This window comes from Mus caroli, unplaced genomic scaffold (assembly GCF_978045245.1).
Source record: "Mus caroli unplaced genomic scaffold, Mus_caroli_1 scaffold_5, whole genome shotgun sequence".
In the NCBI taxonomy this organism is placed as follows: Eukaryota; Metazoa; Chordata; class Mammalia; order Rodentia; family Muridae; genus Mus; species Mus caroli.
Window position 1 is genome coordinate 134,080,741 of NW_028227260.1, and position 21,889 is coordinate 134,102,629.

The 21,889-nt window shown below is 38.0% G+C and overlaps 1 pseudogene; it reads right to left on the reverse strand.

Moving 5' to 3' along the window:
- Positions 1-1,410: 1,410 nt before the first annotated feature.
- LOC147004819 (X-linked lymphocyte-regulated protein PM1-like) overlaps positions 1,411-21,889 on the reverse strand; it is a 29,707-nt pseudogene continuing 9,228 nt past the window's right edge.

Genomic DNA, 21,889 nt, shown 5'->3' on the forward strand with positions numbered 1-21,889 from the left:
AAAATCAAAGCAATGAACCTTCTATATTTATATCTCATACCTTTGGGAACTAATAAGATAATGAATAAAAAATAAATTTCAAGTATCTTTATGAATAAAAATAATTAGAAATGTTAAAAAGGTTAAAAAAATCACTACAGGGAGGGGGGAGGGACCTGGGTGGGAAAGGGGACAAGTTGGGGAAGAGAGGAACATGATCAGGTATTTTGGGGGTGGGGAACAGGACTGAAGCGCTGAGGACCAGCAAAAAGAATGGAAACAGGCATCTTTGATAGGTAGGAGGTTAGAAAACCCTCTAGAATTTACCAGAGACCTGGGAGGTGAGAGACTCTCACGACTCAAAGGGAGGAACCTTAGATGAAATGCCCCTGCAGTGGGGAGAGGGAACTTGTAGAGTCCTCCAGTGGAGAGAAAAGACTTCAAGTGGAAAGATGGGGTTGCCATCCCACAGTCAAAAGCGCTAACCCAGAATTGTTCCTGTCTGAAAGAAGTACAGGGATAAAAATGGAGAAAAGCCTAAGGAAAAGGAGATCGAGTGACAGGCCCAAATTGGGATCCAGCTCAAAGAGAGGCATCAAGGCTTGACACTATTACTGATGCTATGGTGTGCGTACAACAATGGGCCTATCATGACTGCCTTCCAAAAGATACAACCAGCAGGTGAAAGAGTCAGATGAAGAAATTTACATGCCACCAATGGACAGAAGCTGGGAACCCCTGTGGTTGAATTAGAAAAAGCTAGAAGAAGCTGAGGAAGAGGGCAACCCTGTAGGAGGACCAACAGTCTCAAATAACCTGGACCTCCCAGGATCTCTCAGACACCTAGCCACCAACCAGGCAGCATACACCAGCTGATATGAAGCCCCAAACACATATACAGCAGAGGACTGCTGGGTTTGCACACAGTTAGAAAAGGTGCATCTAACCTTCAAGAGACTTGAGGCCACAGGGAGTAGGGAGGTCTGGTGGGGTGGGGTTAGGATGGTGTGGACATCCTCGTGGAGATGGGGAGTGGGGGCATGGGGGTATGGGGGAAGGAGGTATGGGATGTAGAACAATCAGAGGGCGGACAAGGAGGGGGATAAAGTCTGGACTTTAAAAAAAGATGAAAAAATAAATTTTAAATAATTCACTACATAAGTGTGTGAAAGTTCGGTACAAAGGATTATTTGCCACTCACTTATTCATTTAGATTTTGTTTGGAAGTTAATATAAAGAGGCTATTACACTTAAACAAGAAAATGATTAAAGATGTTTAAAAATAAAGGAGTTCTATTTTGACTCTAGATTTACACCTCCTAGTTGACTTTATAATCACATCAGTGGGGTTTAACTTCCTTCTTAGAATCATCAGAATAACAAGGATTAAAGAGTCTTTCAAACTTTGTTTCATAGGAGACAAAAAAGTTAGCGAATTTTTTATTTGGTTACAAATGTACCAGCAAGTGAAAAATATGTATGCTTCATTAGTCTGAAGATGGGAAAGTAGATGAGTACTTCAGAGTATGCTTCAAAATGTCTCTTTTAAACATAGACATTTATTTTCTCAGTTCACCATCTACATCAAAAAGCATATCATAGTTGATGGTCTCCAAGTTCATCAAACCCTGAAACAGAAAAGCACTTCTTACTAAACAAACTCCCAAGCATACAAATATGAAAGATTCTGTGCAAATGGTGTATAGAAGTACTATGCTTAGTTAAGCTGGATAGTTATAGTGTTAATAAACTATGAGGTACATCTGAGGTCAAATTCCCAATTTATCATTTCATGTCTTGAATAATTCATACAAAGTCATTAGGATTTTACAGATAATATCAGTCACTTCAGTCAGAAATAATTCAAAATAGCAAGTAGTTAAACTTTGTGATTCCTAACACATATTTAGTTTCCTAAGAACATTTTATGCACCATGTGCAACATACTTCCATGGACTTCTCATGCATGACTTTAATTGCTTCCAGGGTCTGGCTCTGACTACATTTGGAGAGTTTTCATGCTTGTTGTTCTTTTTGATAATTGTTCTACAAATGTAAAAGGAAAACATTACTATAACAATTCTGTTCATTTTGTTGTTACTGCCATGCAGCATGAATGCTAGGCTAACAGTCAACCACTAAATGTATCTCCAATACTAAATGTTTATGTGAGCAAAAATAATTCCATATGAAACTTAAAAGGAATAGTTTTCCATGTGAATTAACATTTTAACAACTATTATGACTAAATATACTTATATTTTAAGTAACATGAAATACAATTATAATACCAATTGTGGGTTAATAATCCTATTTTTTTTTATGAGAAAGTGTTTGCCATGCCTTATCCTCTCAAGTACTTGTGTTTATAGGCATGCACCATGTAAACATGAACTTGGTAAAAACCTAACCCTGGAAGGTTAACTCTAGCTAGTGTTAATGCTTTTATCATACGATGGCCTCCTTTTACTAAATAGCAGAAGCAATCCCAGGAGGTGGTTCACTACCTCATCTCTGTATCTACCCCCCACCTAAGGTGTATGTGCCATGTCTTCCACTTTCTCTTCCTTTCTTAAGGATGCCTTATACTTATTCTTTACTAAGTCCAACATCTTCACTTGTCTCAACTATTGTCAAGAGTTTCAGCAATTGTAACTGTTATTTTAAATTTATGACTCTAGCTGGCCGTCAATGTAATGCCTATAAAACTAACGTTTATAAAGTTTGAGTTAGAATGATCACAAGATTATGAATAGTCTTGATCACTTAAGATATCCTGCCTCAAAATAAAGTGTAAAAAGATGTCTGGGGACAAATTTTAGTGGTAGATTGGTTTTCTCTAGGTTCCAATCTCAAGTAACACATGGAAGTAGTAATATAAATTTCTCTTTGTATTCTTTAAGTTGGCACACAACCATGGTAATTTGCATTTAAAAAAATTAAGACAAGCCCTTTACACCTTTTCTCCTTGGGCTACTACATTCCTATTTTGTCCTTTATTCATTGTGATCAGTTTAACCTCACATTTCCACTCAAATCATCCTGATTAAGTACAATGATACCCACTTTGCAAATTTTCCCTTTAAAAAACATACACGTGCATACATATGGAGACAAAGGATTAATATTGGGTGTCTTCTTTGGTTGCAGCCTACTGTTTGGGAGACAGGATCTGACTGAACCTAGATCTCATCCATTAGGCTACACCTTGTGGCTAGGAAGCTCTGGCAATCTTCTTATCTCTGCACTAAATCTGAGTTTGGTGGTTCTAAAAGGTTCACCATCACACGAACTTTTATTGTTGTGGTGGTTTGGTTTTAGTTTTGCTAGTTTGTTGTTGTTGGTGGTGTTGGTGGTGGTACTGGTGGTGGTGATTGCATGCATGCCTACACAGGGAATATAAGCTCGGGTCTCCATGCCTACACTGAGAAAGATTACCAAATAAACCATCTTCCAGCCCTGCAAATCTATTTTATTTGGACCATTAGCAGCATATGACACAGTTAGTGAACTTTTCTTCCTTAAAAGTTTTCCTACACTCATGGTAATTTTCTTTCTACCAATTGTTCTCTTCCCTTACTGGTTCCCTCTCACCCCCCCCTTGCCCCATGCAGAATTACAAATATTGAAGTACTCTGGGGGTCTGTCTTTAGACTCCTCATTTACATGGATGATCACTCCCCCTTGAAATTTCATCCTGAGTTCAATGTTTAAAAATTGCCTTCAATTGGAGTATTTATATATATTTTTATCTTTAGTCCCTATCTCATTCCTGAACTGACTCATAATGGCAGCTTCCTCAATGCCTTCCCAGGAAGGAATGGATCTCCTATTCCTTTCAAATTTAATACTTCCCAAACTATTAACCAATCAAATAAAAAATTAGTTAATATGCTCATCATCTCAGATCTTACTTGGTAACCATGTGATGACTACAGTCATTGGTACAGTTATGGAGAGATGATCTAAGATAGTTTGGTGGTATTCTTCCACAGGAATATTCTGCTAGGGCTGTTGAGACAGCCTGATGGAAACAGGTTGTTTCCATCCACTGTTGTTACTAAATTTGTACAAAGTTATGATTGTAGGAACTGATTTACCAGTTTGAGTTGGCTTTCTAATATTATCAACAGAGTCCAGATGACACCTGTAAGTAAGCTTTCTCTCTCCTTTCAACTGTACCTGAGGCTAACATATTGTGCTTCCTTTTGTAGAAACTGGTAATCATCTCTTCATCTTTCAGCAAAAGTCTGCCTCTTGAAAATTTATGATCTGGTCTACCATAAAATACCTAGTAATTTTCATTGATATAACATATGATCATACTTCTCTGGTTTACAATTCAGTAGAACTAGAACAGAACCAAGGATAGATAGATAATGAATCTTAATTTAGTTTCATGTGACCAACACAAGGCTAGTTTCTCCATTCCTACTTGATACTGTTATACTAGGTTAATTATAAAGTTAGTTATGATACCAACCACTGATTTTTCATGTTCTTCATTGAATTTCTGTATATCCATATCAAACTTCTGAAATGTAGTTATATACTGCTCACACAATTTATTGTTGATCATCTCACTGTAAAGCAAAGTAATGTAAGCTGTCACATTTCATACCAATATGAAAAAGAACACTCAAAACAAATTAAATTGAACCTTTCATACTATAAAAAGAAAAACAGCAGTATAAAATTATCTAATGGGAAATCATTATAGATTTTTCCCTAACAGATTATCAGAGAAGTCTTCTTTTATGTTTTAGCTTTTCAAAATTAAAGAGGTTTTAATACATATATATATCTTAATTTAGGAATTTAATTTTATTTCAATTTTTTTTTCATTATTTTCTACCAAATATAAGGTCTAATTTATTTTCCTATATTGATTCAGTTAAGACTTAGTGCAAAACATAAGTCAATTAAAATATACAATTTGTCTGCATATGTAATTGATCCTTTTCCATATTTTTATAATAAACCATAAATTACATTTCTAAGATTTTGTGCAAGACTTCTGTGTTTCCACAATGAATGTAAATCAAAATTTAAAATCTCATTAACAGGTACGTAAAGTAGAAAATAAAAATTTTCACAGATTTCTAAGAACTAGATTTAGTTTCCTTGAAGGCATGAAGGTATTGCGTTAACTGCTTAGACAAAATCAAAGCCACACATTTTTACTAAAAGCTCATACAGACATAGTTTTTTTTAAAAAAACTTCAGCCACATGTAATTTTTAAAATGATACGAATGTGACCCTACAAAACTAAAACCTCTACCTCTCCCATTTGTTCATTTGCCAAAGTCATTCTAAATTCTGGTTGCTTTCCTTGAAACAATCTTTGATACAACTTTCCATGTGTTTTCTCTTTATGTGACTCCAAATCCAAGGTATCTTAAATAATCATCTGATATCTATGGGTAACAGGCACATATGTGGTGCACATATATACCTGTAAGCAATCACTAATATACAAATATGTCTGAAACATAAGTATTAAGAGCGTTGTTTCCTAAGCCATGAAAGATGTTTTGGGTCTATGATCCTAGTCTCAGAAGCTTAAGCAGGAGATTTCCAATGTATAGGACAACATAGGTTATATAGGAAAATTCAGGCCAGCCTGAACTACATAGTGAGACCATATCTCAAAGACAAATTATTGTCTTCTAAGAAAGCTCATGTAACATTCAATTACATATAATTTAAATCAGTTACTTTGGGATCTGAGTATCATTCTCTCAGTGGTTAGCAAAGATGTCTTTCACTTTCAGTTACATAATTTATTTTATGAAAAATCAACACAACAAAACAAAAAACAGTGAGGGGATTGGAGAGATGATTCAGCAGTTAGGAGCACTGGTTCCCTTCCAGAGATCTGAGATTGGATTCCCAGCAACTCCAAGATGGCTCACAACTTATAACTCCAGTTCCAGGAGAATCAATGCCTTCATCTGGCTTCCTCAGGGTTCAGACATACAAGCTGTGTGCATACACACATGCAAGCAAAACAAACATACCCATAAAATAAAAATTTTTTAAAAAGTAATAAGGATTACATTAAAGAATTCAGTTTTGCACTGTGCCAAATAAAGAAAGAAGCACAGAGGAGTCCTAGAAAAGAAACTGACTTAATATAAAATTAATACTGGGTCAATGAAAAACTGTTGCATTACAAAATTTTCTATACATATCACTTAGCTTTGAATACATGGAACTGTAAAAACGTTTACATCATTTTTTTCCTCTAAAAATCCCTTCAAAGCAGTTATTAAGATACCTCAGTAGTTAAGAGGGTTTACTGTGAAAAGAGGAGGTTCACAAATTTGAATCTAGTACCCATCTAGAAAACCAACCATGGATGTTTGCTTCTACAATAGCAGCACTGTGGTAGGCAGAGTGAGAATTGCAAGGACTTGCTGGCTGCTTGCATAGCTGCATGTTCATTGAAAGAGTCTGTCTTAAGGGAAAAAGGTGGAAGGTAATAGAGCAAAACCCAACATCCTCCTCTGCCCTCCACATTTGTATATATGCACCACAGACACAAACATACAAAAAAATAAATATTAAGTTTCATTAATGTCACACGTCTTCAAAAAGCATCATTTTCACTTCTGTACCACAGGAAAAAAATATCTACTAAATCAAAAATATTTGTAAGAGTCTATGTCATGAGTAGACCCTGGGTACTGACTCTGCAACTAGGCCCGCAATACCCAGAGGAAGCTCCACTTCCAGGTGCTCTAACACTCTCAGGATCGCAGGAATGGCCCCAACATCAGGAGTAACTGAGTCCCCAAGGATCCAGGGACAAAGGAACTCCTGCGTTGCCAGTAGCATGGATTCCTTCTGGTCTGAAACTGCACCTGGATCATACCTGGGGTACTGGCTCTGCACCCACTCTTAAAACACCCAGAGGGAGCACAACTCCCAGATATTCTGAAATGCCCAAGATCACAGGATCACAAAGGAATCTCGACTCCCAGGAGATCAGACTCACCCAGGAACACTGGAGTTCTGACAGAAGATCACAGCTGTGGGCACAACATCTTTCCCAACACCCTGTGTATCTGGGACACCCACAAGAACCAGGGGAAAAATCATCCTCCCAGCGAGAGGCATGGGTACCTTGCAGCATGCAACTGTGTCTAGAGAAAACCTAGGGCTCTGGAACCCCACCAAATCTTGCAACACCAAGAAAAATCTTAACTCCCAGGAGCTCTGACACAGCAGTATCTCTGGAGATTGGTCTCACCAGGATTTCAGGATCCAAGTGGCAGCATGACTTCCAGGAGCTCAGACACACCCAGAATATCAGGATCCCAGGATCCCAGAATCACAGAGACAGCTGGACTCCGATGAGTTCTGACACAACCAGGATTACAGGAGGGACAGGCTCCAGTCAGAGATGGCAAGGGAAGGTAGTACCAAAGGAAACGAGAAGGCCAGAGGTAAGTGCAAGAATATAAAGAATAGAAACCAAAACTAGGCAGCAGCATCAGAACCCAGTTTGGCCACCACAGCAAGACTTGGATACCCCAACACATTGGAAAAGAAAGATTCAGATTCAAAATCACATCTCATGATGATGATAGAGGTCTTTAAGAACAAAAATAGCTCCATTAAAGAAATACAGGAAAACAGCTAGAAACAATTATAAAGGAAACACAAAAATCCTTTAAAGAGTTAAAGAAAACACAAATAGGTGAAGGAATTGAATAATACCATCTAGGATCTAAAAATGGAAATAGAGAATAAAAAGTCACAAAGAGAGATGAACCTGGAGAAAGAAAACCTAGGAGACATAGATGCAAGCATCCCCAACAGAATACAAGAGATAGAATAGAGAATCTCACGTACAGAAGATACCATAGAAAACATTGACAAACAGTCAAAGAAAATGCAAAATGCAAAAATCTCCTAACCCAAAACTTCCAGGAAATCCAGGACACAATGAGACGACAAAACCTAAGGAAAATAGGTATAGAAGAGAGAAAAGATTACCAAGTCAAAGGGCCAGCAAATATCTTCAAGAAAATTATAGAAGAAAACTTTCCAAACCTAAAGAAAGAGATGCACATGAACATACAAGAAGCCTACAGAACTCCAAATAAACTGGACCAGAATAGAAAATTCCGCCAACATATTATAATCAGAACAACAAATGCACTAAATTAAGATAGAATATTAAAACAGTAAGGGAAAAAGGTCAAATAACATAAAAAGGCAGACCTATTAGAAATACACCAGATTTCTCACCAGAGAATATAAAAGCCAGAAGATTCATGACAGATGTTATAAAGACCCTGAGAGAACACAAATGCAGCCCAGTCTACGATACCCAGCAAAACTCTCAATTACCATAGATGGAGAAACCAAAGTATTCCACGATAAAACCAAATTCACACAATATCTTTGATGAATCCAAACTTTCGAAAAGTAGATGGAAAACTACAACACAAGGAGGGAAACACTACACCATATAAAAATCAAGAAAGAAATCTTCTTTCAACAAACCCCAAAGAAGATATCAACATAAACATAATTCCACCTCAAACAACAAACTTAACAGGAAACAACCAACAGTCACTGGTCTTTAATATTTCTTAATAGCAATGGATTCAATTCCCCAATAAAAAGACATAGAGTAATAGACTGGATACATAAACAGAACCCAGGATTTTGCTGCATACAGGAAACCTACCTTAGTGACAAAGACAAACACTACCTCAGAGGAAAAGGATGGAAAAAATTTTCCAAGCAAATATTCCCAGGAAACAAGCTGGAATAGTCATTCTACTATGGAATAAAATCAACTTACAACCAAAAGGTTTTTTTGTTGTTTTGTTTTAGTGTTTGTTTTTAAAGATAAGGACTGTCACTATACTTGTCAAAGGATGAGTCAACAAAGATGAACTCACAATTCTGAACATCTATGCTCCAAATGCAAGGGCACCCAAATTCATAAAAGAAACTTTAGTAAAGCTGAAAGTACATATTGTACCCTATAATAATAGTGGGAAAATTCAACACCCTACTCTCAGCAACGGACAGATCCTGGAAACAGAAACAAAACAGAGATACTTTGAAACTAACAGAAGGTATGAAACTAATGGATTTAACAGATGTCTATATCTATAGATATCATAGAACATTTTATCATAAAACAAAAGAATGCCCCTTCTTTTCAACACCTCATGATGCCTTCTCCAATACTGACCATATAATGGGTCACAAAACAGGCTTCAACAGATATTTAAATAATCCCATGCATCCTATCAAGTCTCCACGGACTAAGGCAGATTCTCAATTATAATATAAATAAGCCAGGCGTGGTGGCCCATGCCTTTAATCCCAGCACTCGGGATGCAGAGGCAGGCAGATTTCTGAGTTCAAGGCCAGCCTAGTATACAAAGTGAGTTCCACGACAGCCAGGGATACACAGAAAACCCCTGTCTTAAGCCCCCCAAATAATAATAATAATAATAGAAAACCCATATACACGTGGAAGGTGAACAACAGTCTACTCAATGATAACTCGGTCATGGAAGAAATAAAGAAAGAAATTAAAGACTTTTTGGAGTTAAATAACAATGAAACTACAACATATCCAAACTTATGGGACACAATGAAAGCATTCCTAAGAGAAAAACTAATAGCTCTGAGTGCCACCAAAAAAAGAAACTGGAGAGAGCATACATTAGCAGCCTGACAGCACCATTAAAAGCTCTAGAACAAAAGGAAGCAAATCCAACCAAGGGGAGTAGAAGGCAGGAAATAATCAAACTCAGGGCTGAAATCAAACAAGTTGAAAAAAAAAAAAAAGAACTATACAAAGAATCAACCAAACCAGGAGCTGGTGCTTTGAGAAAATCAACAAAATAGATAAACCCTTAGCCAGAATAAAGAGAGGGCACCGAGTCAGTATCCAAATTAACAAAACCAGAAATGAAAAGGGAGACATTAACAACAGAAACTTAGGAAAACCAAAAAAATCATCAGGTCCTACAATAAAAGCCTATACTCAAAAAACTGAAAAATTATGATGAAATGGACAATTATCTAGACAGATATCAGGTACCAATTTAAATCAGGATCAGATAGACCCTGTAATTACTCCCATAACCCCTAAAGCAATAGAAGCAGTCATTAATAGTCTCCCAACCCCCTCACGAAAAATAAAAGCTCAGGATCTGATGGGTTTAGTACAGAATTCTATCAGACCTTCAAAGAAGACCTAATACCTACACTCTTCGAACTATTATGCAAAATCAAAAGAGAAGGAATACTATTCAATTTGTTCTATGAAGCCACAATTACACTTAAACCCAAAACATACAAAGATCCAAATCAAGAAAGGAACCTTGAGACCAGTTTCACTTATGAATATTGATGCAAAAATACTCAATAAAATTTTGGTAAACTCGAAAAGCCTCTTCTGGTCAGAAAAGCACCGGGGCAGCTAGGGCGCAGGGTCGGCGGCTGACACTCGCCAGCTACCCACAACACCCGCCACAGGATCTTAAGACTTCTGGTGAGTGGAACACAGCTTCTGCTCCAATCCAATTGCGCGCAGGACCTGAGACTGCATTAGTTAGGGAAGCAGAAACCGGCCTGAGTAGGGCCACAGGCCTCATCCGGCCAGATCAGCACAGGGGTAGCTTGAGCGCAGGGTCGCCTGACACCCGCCAGCTACCCACGACCCCCGCCACAGGATTTTGAGACTGCTGGTGAGTGGAACACAGCTTCTGCTCCAGTCCAATCACGCGGGACCTGAGACTGCTTTGGTTGGGGAGGCAGAAATCCGGCCTACGTAGGGCCACAAGCCTCTTCCGGTCAGAAAAGCACCAGGGTATCTAGGGCGCAGGGTCGGATGACACTCGGCAGCTACCCACAACACCCACCACAGGATCTTAAGACTTCTGGTGAGTGGAACACAGCTTCTGCTCCAATCCAATTGCGAGCGGGACCAGAGACTGCATTAGTTAGGGAAGCAGAAAACCGGCCTGAGTAGGACCACAGGCCTCTTCCGGCTGGACCAGCACCGGGGTACTGCCAGCTACCCACGACCCCCGCCACAGGATTTTGAGACTGCTGGTGAGTGGAACACAGCTTATGCTCCAATCTTTAAACAGTGACAACGATAACAACTAACCCCAGAGATTACCAGATGGCAAAAGATAAACGTAATAATCTTACTAACAGAAACCAAGACCACTCACCATCATCAGAACCCAGCACCCCCACCTCGCCCAGTCCAGGGCACCCCAACACACCGGAAAAGCTAGACACGGATCTAAAAGCATATCTCATGATGATGGTAGAGGACATCAAGAAGGACTTTAATAACTCACTTAAAGAATTACAGGAGAACATGGCTAAAGAGTTACAAGTCCTTAAAGAAAAACAGGATAACACAATCAAACAGGTAGAAGTCCTTAAAGAAAAACAGGAAAACACATCCAAACAGATGATGGAAATGAACAAAACCATACTAGACCTAAAAAGGGAAGTAGACACAATAAAGAAAACCCAAAATGAGGCAACACTGGAGATAGAAACCCTAGGAAAGAAATCTGGAACCATAGATACGAGCATCAGCAACAGAATACAAGAGATGGAAGAGAGAATCTCAGGTGCAGAAGATTCCATAGAGAACATCGGCACAACAATCAAGGAAAATGTAAAATGCAAAAAGATCCTAACTGAAAACATCCAAGAAATACAGGACACAATGAGAAGACCAAACCTACGGATAATAGGAGTGGATGAGAATGAAGATTTTCAACTCAAAGGACCAGCAAACATCTTCAACAAAATTATAGAAGAAAACTTCCCAAATCTAAAGAAAGAGATGCCCATGAACATACAAGAAGCCTACAGAACTCCAAATAGACTGGACCAGAAAAGAAATACCTCCCGACACATAATAATCAGAACAACAAATGCTCTAAATAAAGATAGAATACTAAAAGCAGTAAGAGAAAAAGGCCAAGTAACATATAAAGGCAAGCCTATCAGAATTACACCAGATTTTTCACCAGAGACTATGAAAGCCAGAAGATCCTGGACGGATGTTATACAGACACTAAAAGAACACAAATTCCAGCCCAGGCTACTATACCCAGCCAAACTCTCAATTAACATAGATGGAGAAACCAAAGTATTCCACGACAAAACCAAATTCACACATTATCTCTCCACGAATCCAGCCCTTCAAAGGATAATAACAGAAAAAAACCAATACAAGGACAGGAACCACGCCCTAGAAACAACAAGAAGGTAATCCCTCAACAAACCTAAAAGAAGACAGCCACAAGAACAGAATGCCAACTTTAACAACAAAAATAACAGGAAACAACAATTACTTTTCCTTAATATCTCTTAATATCAATGGACTCAACTCCCCGATAAAAAGACATAGACTAACAAACTGGCTACACAAACAAGACCCAACATTTTGCTGCTTACAGGAAACTCATCTCAGAGAAAAAGATAGACACTACCTCAGAATGAAAGGCTGGAAAACAATTTTCAAAGCAAATGGTATGAAGAAACAAGCTGGAGTAGCCATTCTAATATCTGATAAGATTGACTTCCAACCCAAAGTCATTAAAAAAGACAGGGAGGGACACTGCATACTCATCAAAGGTAAAATCCTCCAAGAGGAACTATCAATCCTGAATATCTATGCTCCAAATACAAAGGCAGCCACATTCATTAAAGAAACTTTAGTAAAACTCAAACCACACATTGCACCTCATACAATAATAGTGGGAGACTTCAACACACCACTTTCACCAATGGACAGATCATGGAAACAGAAACTAAACAGGGACACAGAGAAACTAAGAGAAATTATGAATCAAATGGATCTGGCAGATATCTACAGAACATTCTATCCTAAAACAAAAGGATATACCTTCTTCTCATGGCACCTTCTCCAAAATTGACCACATAATTGGTCACAAAACAGGCCTCAACAGATACAAAAATATTGAAATTGTCCCATGCATCCTATCAGATCACCATGGACTAAGGCTGATCTTCAATAACAAAATAAATAATAGAAAGCCAACCTTCACGTGGAAACTGAACAACACTCTTCTCAATGATACCTTGGTCAAGGAAGGAATAAAGAAAGAAATTAAGGACTTTTTAGAGTTCAATGAAAATGAAGCCACAACATACCCAAACTTATGGGACGCAATGAAAGCATTTCTAAGAGAAAAACTCATAGCTCTGAGTGCCTCCAAAAGGAAACTAGAGAGAGCACAGATTAGCAGCTTGACAACACACCTAAAAGCACTAGAACAAAAGGAAGCAAATTCACCCAAGAGGAGTAGACGGCAGGAAATAATCAAACTCAGGGGCGAAATCAACCAAGTGGAAACAAGAAGAACTATTCAAAGAATCAACCAATCAAGGAGCTGGTTCTTTGAGAAAATCAACAAGATAGATAAACCCTTAGCCAGACTCACTAGAGGGCACAGTGAAAGCATCCTAATTAACAAAATCAGAAATGAAAAAGGAGATATAACAACAGATCCTTAAGACATCCAAAACACCATCAGATCTTTCTACCAAAGGCTATACTCAACAAAACTGGAGAACCTGGATGAAATAGAGAAGTTCCTAGACAGATACCAGGTACCAAAGTTGAATCAAGATCAGGTTAATGATCTAAACAGCCATATATCCCCAAAAGAAATAGAAGCAGTCATTAATAGTCTCCCAACTAAAAAAAGCCCAGGACCAGATGGGTTTAGTGCAGAGTTCTATCAGATCTTCAAAGAAGATCTAATCCCTGTTCTTCACAAACTAGTCCACAAAATGAAACACAAGGTACTCTACCCAACTCATTCTATGAAGCCACAATTGAATCTGATCCCTAAACCACAATAAGACCCAACAAAGATAGAAAACTTCAGACCAATTTCCCTTATGAATATTGATGCAAAAATCCTCAAGTAAGTACTTGCTAACCGAATCCAAGAACACATCAAAATAATCATCCATCCTGACCAAGTAGGTTTCATCCCAGGGATGCAGGAATGGTTCAATATACGGAAATCCATCAATATAATCCAGTATATAAACAAACTCAAAGACAAAAACCACTTGATCTTCTCGTTATATGCGGAAAAAGCATTTGAAAAGATCCAACACCCATTCATGATAAAAGTCTTGGAAAGATCAGGAATTCAAGGCCCATACCTAAACATGATAAAAGCAATCTACAGCAAACCAGTAGTCAACATCAAAGTAAATGGTGAGAAGCTTGAAGCAATCCCTCTAAAATCAGGGACTAGACAAGGCTGTCCACTTTCTCCATACCTATTCAACATTGTACTTTAAGTCCTAGCCAGAGCAATTCGACAACAAAAGGAGATCAAAGGGATACAAATTGGAAAAGATGAAGTCAAAATATCACTTTTTGCAGATGATATGATAGTATATATAAGTGACCTTAAAAATTCCACCAGAGAACTCCTAAGCCTGATAAACAGCTTTGGAGAAGTAGCTGGATATAAAATTAACTCAAACAAATCAATGGCCTTTCTCTTCACAAAGAATAAACAGGCCGAGAAAGAAATTAGGGAAACAACACCCTTCTCAATAGTCACAAATAATATAAAATATCTTGGTGTGACTCTAACTAAGGAAGTGAAAGATCTGTATGATATAAACTTCAAGTCTCTGAAGAAAGAAATTATAGAAGATCTCAGAAGATGGAAAGATCTCCCATGCTCATGGATTGGCAGGATCAACATTGTAAAAATGGCTATCTTGCCAAAAGCAATCTACAGATTCAATGCAATCCCCATCAAAATTCCAAATCAATTCTTCAACGAATTAGAAAGTGCAATCTGCAAATTCATCTGGAAAAACAAAAAACCTAGGATAGGAAAAACTCTTCTCAAGGATAAAAGAACCTCTGGTGGAATCACCATGCCGGACCTAAAGCTCTACTACAGAGCAATTGTGATAAAAACTGCATGGTACTGGTATAGTGACAGACAAATAGACCAATGGAATAGAATTGAAGACCTAGAAATGAACCCACACACCTACGGTCACTTGATCTTCGACAAGGGAGCTAAAAACATCCAGTGGAAGAAAGACAGCATTTTCAACAAATGGTGCTGGCACAACTGGTTGTTAACATGTAGAAGAATGGGAATCGATCCATTCCTATCTCTTTGTACTAAGGTCAAGTCTAAGTGGATCAAGGAACTTCACATAAAACCAGAGACACTGAAACTTATAGAGGAGAAAGTGGGGAAAAGCCTTGAAGATATGGGCACAGGGGAAAAATTCCTGAATAGAACAGTAATGGCTTGTGCTGTAAGATCGAGAATTGACAAGTGGGACCTCATGAAACTGCAAAGCTTCTGCAAGGCAAAAGACACCATCAATAAGACAAAAAAACCACCAACAGATTGGGAAAGGATCTTCACCTATCCTAAATCAGATAAGGGACTAATATTCAATATATATAAAGAACTCAAGAAGGTGGACTCCAGAAAGTCAAATAACCCCATTAAAAAATGGGGCTCAGAACTGAACAAAGAATTCTCACCTGAGGAATACCGAATGGCAGAGAAGCACCTGAAAAAATGTTCAACATCCTTAATCATCAGGGAAATGCAAATCAAAACAACCCTGAGATTCCACCTCACACCAGTCAGAATGGCTAAGATCAAAAATTCAGGTGACAACAGATGCTGGCGAGGATGTGGAGAAAGAGGGACACTCCTCCATTGTTGGTGGGATTGCAAGCTTGTACAACCACTCTGGAAATCAGTCTGGCGGTTCCTCAGAAAATTTGACATAGTACTACCGGAGGATCCAGCAATACCTCTCCTGGGCATATATCCAGAAGATGTCCCAACCGGTAAAAAGGACACATGCTCCACTATGTTCATAGCATCCCTATTTATAATAGCCAGAAGCTGGAAAGTACCCAGATGTCCCTCAACAGAGGAATGGATACAGAAATTATGGTACATTTACACAATGGAGTACTACTCAGCTATTAAAAAGAATGAATTTATGAAATTCCTAGCCAAATGGATGGACCTGGAGGGCATCATCTTGAGTGAAGTAACACAATCACAAAAGAACTCACACAATATGTATTCATTGATAAGTGGATATTAGCCCAAAACTTAGGATACCCAAGATATAAGATACAATTTGCTAAACGCATGAAACTCAAGAAGAATGAAGATCAAAGTGTGGACACTGTGCACCTTCTTAGAATTGGGAACAAAACACCCAGGGAAGGAGTTACAGAGACAATGTTCATAGCTGTGATGAAAGGATGGACCATTTAGAGACTGCCGTATCCAGGGATCCATCCCATAATCAGCTTCTAAACGCTGACACCATTGCATATACTAGCAAGATTTTGCTGAAAGGACCCAAATATAGCTGTCTCTTGTGAGACGATGCCGGGGCCTAGCAAACACAGGAGTAGATGTTCACAGTCAGCTATTGGATGTATCACAGGGCTCCCAATGGAGAAGCTAGAGAAAGTACCCAAGGAGCTAAAGGGATCTGCAACCCTATTGTTGGAACAACATGATGTACTAACCAGAACCCCGGAGCTCTTGTCTCTAGCTGCATATGTATCGAAATATGGCCTAGTCGGCCATCAATGGAAAGAGAGGCCCATTGGACTTGCAAACTTTATATGCCCCAATATAGGGGAATGCCAGGGCCAAAAGAATGGGAATGTGTGGGTAGGGAAGTGGGGGGCGCTATGGGGGACTTTTGGGATAGCATTGGAAATGTAATTGAGGAAAATATGTAATAAAAATATTAAAAATCAAAAAAAAAAAAGAAAAAAAAATTTGGTAAACTCAATCCAAGAACATGTTAAAATGATCATCCTTCATGATCAAGTGGTCTTCATCCCAGGGTTACAGGGATGGTTCAATATATGGAAATCCATCAATGTAAACCAATATGTAAACAATCTCAAGGAAAAAACCCAGAGTATTATCTCATTAGATGCTGAGAAATCATTTCCAAAAATTCAACAACCCTTCAGGATAAAATTCTTGGAAAGATCAAGAATTCAAGGCCTATACCTAAACATACTAAAAGCAATATACAGCAAACCAGTATGCAACATAAAAAATAAATGGAGAAAAACTTGTTGCAATCCCACTAATATCAGACAAGACAAGACTAGATAAGTTTTCTCACTCTGTCCCTACCTATTCACAGTAGTATACAATATAGTAGTATTCTATAATACTAGAAGTTCTATCCATAGCAACTAGACAACGCAAAGAGGTCAAAGGGATAAAAATTGGAAAGGAAGAATTCAAAATATCACTATTTGCAGATGACATGATAGTATATGTAAGTGACCCCAAAAATTCCAACAGAGAACTCCTAAACCTGATAAACAAATTCAGTAAAGTGGCCGGATATAAAATTAACTCAAACAAATCAGTAGCTTTCCTCTACTCAAAGGATAAACAGGCTGAAAAAGAAATTAAGGAAAAAACACCCTTTACAATAGTCACAAATTATAATACCTCGATGTGACTCGAACGAAGAAAGCAAAAGAGCTGTATGACAAGAACTTCAAGTCTCTGAAGAAAGAAATTGAATATCTCAAAAGATGGAAAGATCTCCCATGCTCATAGATTGGCACAATTAATTTAGTAAAAATGGCCATCTTGCCAAAAGCAATCTACAGATTCAATGCAATCTCCATCAAAATTCAAACTCAATTCTTCATAGATATAGAAAGAACAATTTGAAAAATCATTTGGAATAACCGAAATCCAGGACATCAAAAAACCATTCTCAACAATAAAAGAACTTCAGTGGGAATAATCCCCGACCTCAAGCTGTATTATAGAGAAATAATGATAAAAATGTATGGTAATGGTACAGATACAATGACTTCATGAAATTTACAGGCAAATGGATGGATCTAAAATATATCATCCTGTGTGAGGTAACACAATCCCAAAAGAACAAACATGGTATGCACTCACTGATAAGTGGATATTAGCCTAAAAGCTCAGAATAACCAAAATGTAATTCATAGACCACAGAAGGAAGACGAAAGTGTAGGTGTTTCAGTCCTTCTTAGAATAGGGAACAAAATACTCCTGGGAGGAAATATGGAGACAAAGTAAAGAGCAGAGACTGAAGGAATGAAAATCTAGAGTCTGCCCAACCTGTGGATCCATCCCATATACAGACACCAAACCCAGTCACGATTGTGGATGCCAACAAGTGCTTGCTGATAGGAGCCTAATATGGCTTTCTCCTGAGAGGCTCTGTCAGAGCTTGGCAAGAACAAAGGCTTATACTCACAGCCAACCATCAGACTGACCATAGGGTCCCCAGTGGAGGAGTTAGAGGAAGGACTGAAGGATCTGAAGGGGTTTGCAACCTTATAGGAAGAACAACAATATGAACAAACCAGACCCCCCAGAGCACCCAGGGATTAAGCCACCAACAAAAGAGGGGTCCCTTGGATCCAGTTACATAAATAGCAGAGGATGACCTTGTCAGACATCAGTGGCAGGAGAGGTCCTTGGTCCTGTCAAGGTTCAATGCCCCAGTGTAGACAAATGCCATGGTGGCGGGGTGGGAGTGGGTGGGGTGAACACCCTCATAGAAGCACAGGGATGGGTTATGGAATAGGCAGTTTCTGGAGTGAAACCAGGAAAGGGCTATTATTTGAAATGTAAAAAAAGATAATATCAAATGATAAATAAATTAAAATAAAAATATTCACAAAATAGTACATATAAATAGGAGCAATTCATTAAGATGTCATATAGTATATTAACTAATATTTCCTAATAAGTAAATTATGTTAATACTATATAGTTTTAAACAAATTATATATCCAAAAAATGTACCTTCAAATTTTCCCAGAATATTTTGTACTGGAGATCTGTGAAGTAACTAAAGCTTTAAAAAGTAAGGATGCTGGGGATACTGTTTGATGGCTCAGCTTTTGTCCTACAAGCAGGACGACAAGAGTTTGACCCTCAGCACTACACGTTCCAAGAAAACCATTCAAATTAAGGATTAATCTTACGGAAATATTGTTTATAATATATATCATATTCTAATTATTAATATAGATTACTTGCTATACAATCAATTAAACTTTTCTGGAAGTACTTACACTAAGAAGGAAATAATGAGTTTGAACATATTACCGTGTATCTCCAACTATTCCTTCAGGATTTGCATTCCCATCATCATGAGTTCCTGGATTCTGTACTGGGTTGATAATAAAACAAGATATTAAAACAATTATGTTATTTTGCAAATTTTAATGAAATACTTTGTGATCATTCAGGCATAGTGCCAACATTTGGGTTTTAAAGCAGATCTATGATTTGTCTAGAAGTTAAAAAAAAAAAAACAAGTAATGTCTAATTGTCATCTAGAAATGTGTTTAAAGCTATTTATTTATATGTTGTGATTAAAGACAAGAGATGTAATATGAGATTTTCGATCTCCATTACAATCCTAAGAAGAATAACTGAAAAAAAAGGAAGGGTAACGTCAATGCCCAACATTAGATATCTGGTACCTTCCATAAGGTCCAATTCTGAAGCATTCCCATCTTGCTGTTCACCACTTAACAAATTCCTGTTTTCCATTGGTGTCTCTACAGAACGTGCAAAACGCTGCCATTCCACTGAGAAACTTACGTTTTCTAATTTAAAATAAAAAATGAAATTTTCTCAAGCCATTTGAATAAAAAAATCACTTAAACTAATAAAATTGAAATACAAAATATCATTAAGGAATGATTTTTACAAAAGCAGCACTTCATAATTGCATGAAGGGTTTAAAGATAAAACCATATTTCTATTACCCTCTGATTTAATACTAAAACTTTAGTATTTAAACATGGAACAGCATAGTTGGCTATAAAGATAGCCATTAATAACCTTAACTTTAATATATACACATTTTAAAAAAAGAATTATTTAAGTTGAATAAAGTATCTTGCTTCCTTACTATAAAGAACTAAGAGTTTATTTTTCAGTTTAAAATTCTCTCTCTCTCTCTCTCTCTCTCTCTCTCTGTGTGTGTGTGTGTGTGTGTCTGTCTCTGTCTCTCGTTCTCTCTCTCTCTCTCTTTCACACACACACAGACATACACACACACACTATGATGGCTTTAACTTTTACTTCAAGTGGGTTTATATCTAATCATAGGAGTATCTGTATTTTTGTCCCATTCCTGCTAGGTTTTTGATAAGTTAGAGCAAATGTGTCTGCATCTCAAACTCCAAATAAAATCATAGTTGCTATGATCACAACCAAGCTCCTCAATCTTTTTCATCACAATGCGAATCTAAATTATAAACTGTCTGGCTGGACATATATTTTACTGCTACAGCAAGAAGCTCTGAGTTCAATCCTCAACTATGAAAAAAAAAAACAAAATTTAAAAATAAAAAATAAAACAGGCATATTTCCTCAGGCCCCAGTACATTTGTAAGGCGGAGGGTATCAGTTTCAAGGCCAGTTCAAGCTGCACATGAGGTTTCAGACACTCCTGAGATACAGAGTTAGAGCTTACTTCCCTAAACCAAAACAACACACAAATAGACACAGCCTGTCCTGAATTATGTCTGAAGTCCCAGTACTTCTGAGACTGAGAGGAGCCTCAGGATTTTGAGGCTGTTTGGATCCTATATAGACAAATTTCGGCAATCTGGCCTTTCAACACCAGGTAGAGGAAAATTAAGACTGGTCTTCAGTTTGTTTTTATGAATTTCTGGCGGGCAGCAACAGCACAGAAAAGGTTCTAGTCTGTTTCTGCCAATAACAGACCTCCAGTTTACTCACACCTCACATCCCCAGGCCCCAAGAAGAATTTCAGGGTCTCCAACTCCCTGGCCTTCCAGCTTTCGACTAGGTGCTAGTCAGTTCAAACTCCTGCCCTTAGCGAAGTTCTCCGTTTTTCTCCACAGAGGCCTAGGTGGGTAAAGTCGATTGTGAACCCGGAAGCAGTACTGTCAGGAGTCCAGTGAGGGTCACCTCCTCTCCTTACTCCTGAAGTAACACCTCCTCCGCTCCACCTTCACCCCAACTCGGACCCCCACCTGAACCAGTATTAACCATCTGTCAACAGGTCACTGACTACCTCCACAGAGACTTCTCCCTACCATGCTTCCTCAAGAAACTTCCCTTCCTCAAGAACTCAGCTTCGTGGCCACCACAAAGCATACTGGGTAACAGGGTTTGGACAGCGGGAAAACAATCTCAGCCAAGCCCCTTGCTGATTGGCCCTGTTTGCACATGTGTACTAAGGGTGAGAGAGGCTCTATCAGTCATCTGTCATCTAAGCAGCAGAAAAGAGGTAGTATTTTAGCTGCCACTACTACCCAGAAGCTTTCCATTTTCCAAGTTTGCAATACTAACTTGAAAGCTAAAATTAAACGAACCCCAAACAAGACTCTCCTACTTTGTTTCAGTTGAAGGGGCTGTTGTGTGTATTTCAGATTTATTTTATTTATTTAACTAACATGCTTTTGCATGTTTGTATTTGTTCAACATGCATGTCTGGTGCTCATAGAAACTAGAATAGGATGTCAAATCCCCTGGATCTAGAATTACAAATGGTTGTGAGTCATTATGTGGGTCTTAGGAACTAAACCTTGGTTCTCCCCAAGAGTAACAAGTGCTCTTAATTTCTAAGCTATCTTTCCATTCCTGTCCTGTGTGTGTTTTAAGGTATGCTGGATCATTTATCTCGATAGATGTTTATTTTTACTATACAGTAGAGAATATAGAAATATGACACTTTCCTAATATTGTCTATTTTCAGAAAAAGAAAAAAAAACATAATTTTAAAGGATTGTGTAAAGCAGAAAAAAAGAGATTCAGCAAAAATGAT